Genomic DNA, 4,195 nt, shown 5'->3' with positions numbered 1-4,195 from the left:
GGGGGCAGAGAAATCATACCGGGGCGGGGGGGAAGAGGCAGATAAATCATACCCTAGCAGGTAACAGAGAAATCGTACCCTGGTGGGTGATAGAGAAATCATACCCTAGGGGCTAACAGAGAAGTTATACACTGGGGGGTGACACAGAAATCATGCCCTAGGGTGTGACATAAATCATACCCTAGGGTGTGACATAAATCATACCCTAGGGGCTGACAGATATAATCATTCCACAGTGAGTGACAACAAAATCATCCCCTGTACCCGAGGGGGTGACAGAAAAATCGTATCCTAGGGGTTGACAGAAATCATACCCTTGTAACACAGAAAAATCAAACCCTAGTGGGTTACAGATAAATCATACCCTATGGGTGAAAGCGAAATCATCCCCTGTACCCGAGGGGGTGACAGAAAAATCGTATCCTAGGGGTTGACAGAAATCATTCCCTTGTAACACAGAAAAATCAAACCCTAGTGGGTAACAGATAAATCATACCCTATGGGTGACAGTGAAATCATCCCCTGTACCGGAGGTGGTGACAGAAAAATCGTATCCTAGGGGTTGACAGAAATCATACCCTTGTAACACAGAAAAATCAAACCCTAGTGGGTAACAGATAAATCATACCCTATGGGTGAAAGCGAAATCATCCCCTGTACCCGAGGGGGTGACAGAAAAATCGTATCCTAGGGGTTGACAGAAATCATTCCCTTGTAACACAGAAAAATCAAACCCTAGTGGGTAACAGATAAATCATACCCTATGGGTGACAGTGAAATCATCCCCTGTACCGGAGGGGGTGACAGAAAAATCCTATCCTTGTTAGTGACAGATAAATCATACCCTAGTAACACAAAAAAATCATACCCTAGTAACACAGAAAAATCGTATCCTTGTTAGTGACAGATAAATCATACCCTATGGGTGACAGTGAAATCATCCCCTGTACCGTAGGGGGGGACAGAAAAATCCTATCCTTGTTGTGACAGATAAATCATACCCTATGGGTGACAGTGAAATCATCCCCTGTACCGGAGGGGGTGACAGAAAAATCGTATCCTAGGGGGTGACAGAAATCATACCCTTGTAACACAGAAAAATCATACCCTATTAACACAGAAAAAATATACCCTAGTAACACAGAAAAATAATACCCTAGTAACACAGAAAAATCGTATCCTTGTTAGTGATAGATAAATCATACCCTTGTAACACAGAAAAATCAAACCCTAGTAACACAGAAAAATCATACCCTTGTTAGTGACAGATAAATCATACCCTAGTAACACAGAAAAATCAAACCCTAGTAACACAGAACAATCATACCCTAGTAACATAGAAAAAATATACCCTACCTAGGGTGTGACATAAATCATACCCTAGGGGTGACAGAGAAACAATACCCTAGGGTTTCTAGAAATCATATACCAGGGGTGACAGAGAAATCATATCCTAAATCATACCCTAGTAACCCAGAAAAATCATACCCTATTAACACAGAAAAATCATACCCTTGTTAGTGACAGATAAATCATACCATAGTAACACAGAAAAATAGTATCCTTGTTCGTGACAGAAAAATCATACCCGAGTAACACAGAAAAAATATACCCTACCTAGGGTGTGACATAAATCATACCCTAGGGGTGACAGAGAAACAATACCCTAGGGTTTCTAGAAATCATATACCAGGGGTGACAGAGAAATCATATCCTAGGAGTTGACAGAGAAATCGTTATAGCTAGAGAAAGAAATCATACCTGAAGGGGGGACAGAGAAACAATACCCTAGGGATTCTAGAAATCATATACCAGGGGTGACAGAGAAATCATATCCTAGGAGTTGACAGAGATATCGTTTAAGCGAGAGAGAGAAATCATACCTGAAGGGGTGACAGAGAAACAATACCCTAGGGATTCTAGAAATCATATACCAGGGGTGACAGAGAAATCATATCCTAGGAGTTGACAGAGAAATCGTTATAGCTAGAGAAAGAAATCATACCTGAAGGGGGGACAGAGAAACAATACCCTAGGGTTGCTAGAAATCATATACCAGGGGTGACAGAGAAATCATAACCTTGGGGTGACACTAGTAACACAGAAAAAATCATACCCTAGTAACATAGAAAAAATATACCCTACCTAGGGTGTGACATAAATCATACCCTAGGGGTGACAGAGAAACAATACCCTAGGGTTTCTAGAAATCATATACCAGGGGTGACAGAGAAATCATATCCTAAATCATACCCTAGTAACACAGGGAAATCATACCCTAGTAACTCAGAAAAAATATACCCTAGGAACACAGAAAAATCATACCCCAGTAACACAGAAAAATTGTATCCTTGTTAGTGACAGAAAAATCATACCCGAGTAACACAGAAAAATTGTATCCTTGTTAGTGACAGAAAAATCATACCCCAGTAACACAGAAAAATTGTATCCTTGTTAGTGACAGAAAAATCATACCCGAGTAACACAGAAAAATCGTATCCTTGTTAGTGGAGGTGGTGACAGAAAAATCGTATCCTTGTTAGTGGAGGTGGTGACAGAAAAATCGTATCCTAGGGGTTGACAGAAATCATACCCTTGTAACACAGAAAAATCATCCCCTAGTAACACAGAAAGATTATACCCTAGTAACAAAGAAAAATCATACCCTATTAACACAGAAAAATCATACCCTAGTAACACAGAAAAATCATAACCTAGTAACACAGAAAAATCGTATCCTTGTTAGTAACAGATAAATCATACCCTAATGGGTAACAGATAATTCATAACCTAGGGTCAGATGCAGAAATCATACCCTAGAAGGTGACATAGAAACAGTACCCTCGGGGTGACAGGGGTGAGACAAATCATACCTTAAGGGGTGACAGAGAACCCATACCATAGGGTTGATAGTAATCATATACTAGGGGTGACAGAGAAATCATACCTTAGGGGTGAGAGAGAAATCATACCCTAGGGGTGTCAGAAATCATATATTAGGGGTGACAGAGAAGGGGTGACATAAATCATATACTAGGGGTGACAGAGAAATCATAACCTAGGGGTGAGATAGAAATCATACCCTAGGGGTGAGAGAGAAACAACATCCTAGGGGTGTCAGAAATCATATCCTATGGGTGACAGAGAAATCATAACCTTGGGGTGACAGAAATCATATCCCAGGGGTGACAGAGAAATCATAACCTTGGGGTGACAGAAAGCATATCCTTGGGGTGACAGAGAAACCATACCCTAGTGTTGACAGAAATCATAACCTTGGGGTGACAGAGAAACTTAATCCTAGGGTTGACAGAAAGCATATCCTAGGGGTGACAGAGAAACCATACCCAAGGGTTGACAGAAAGCATAGCCTAGGGATGACAGAGAAATCACACACTAGGGGTGACAGAGAAATCATACACTTGGGATGAGAGAAATCACACCCTAGGGATGACAGAAATCATATCATAGAGGTAAAAGAGAAACCATACCGTAGAAGTGACAGAAATCATAGCCTAAGGGTGACAGAGAAATCATATCCTAGGGGCTGACAGGGATAATCATTACACAGTGAGTGACAGTGAAATCATACCCAAGGGGTGACAGAGAAACAATACCCTAGGGTTGCTAGAAATCATATACCAGGGGTGACAGAGAAATCATATCCTAGGAGATGGCAGAGAAATCGTTTTAGCGAGAGAGAGAGAAATCATACCTGAAGGAGTGACAGAGAAACAATACCCTAGGGTTTCTAGAAATCATTTACCAGGGATGACAGAGAAATCATATCCTAGGAGTTGACAGAGATATCGTTTTAGCGAGAGAGAGAGAGAAATCATACCTGAAGGGGTGACAGAGAAACAATACCCTAGGTTTGCTAGAAATCATATACCAGGGGTGACAGAGAAATCATATCCTAGGGTTGACAGAGAAATCATACCCTAGGGTTGACAGAAATCATAGCCTAGGGATGACAGAAATCATATCATAGAGGTAATAGAGAAATCATACCGTAGAGGTGACAGAAATCATATCCTAGGGGCTGACAGAAAAATCATATCCTAGGGGCTGACAGGTATAATTATTACACAGTGAGTGACAGTGAAATCATACCCTAGGGGTGACAGAGAAAAATACCCTGGGGTTGCTAGAAATCATATACCAGGGGTGACAGAGAAATCATATCCTAGGAGTT

General features: G+C 41.1%; 1 protein-coding gene across 5 annotated transcripts in view; it reads left to right on the top strand.

The window, feature by feature from the left end:
• The window catches only part of LOC110466993 (NFX1-type zinc finger-containing protein 1-like), a 28,099-nt gene that overhangs the window by 1,484 nt on the left and 22,420 nt on the right, over positions 1–4,195 (top strand). The gene's annotated exons all lie outside the window — the stretch shown is intronic.

The sequence above is a fragment of the Mizuhopecten yessoensis genome, unplaced genomic scaffold (genome assembly GCF_002113885.1).
Source record: "Mizuhopecten yessoensis strain PY_sf001 unplaced genomic scaffold, ASM211388v2 scaffold11153, whole genome shotgun sequence".
Classification (NCBI taxonomy): domain Eukaryota; kingdom Metazoa; phylum Mollusca; class Bivalvia; order Pectinida; family Pectinidae; genus Mizuhopecten; species Mizuhopecten yessoensis.
Note: the sequence above shows the minus strand (reverse complement) of the source record. Positions and strands in the feature narration are given on the sequence as shown.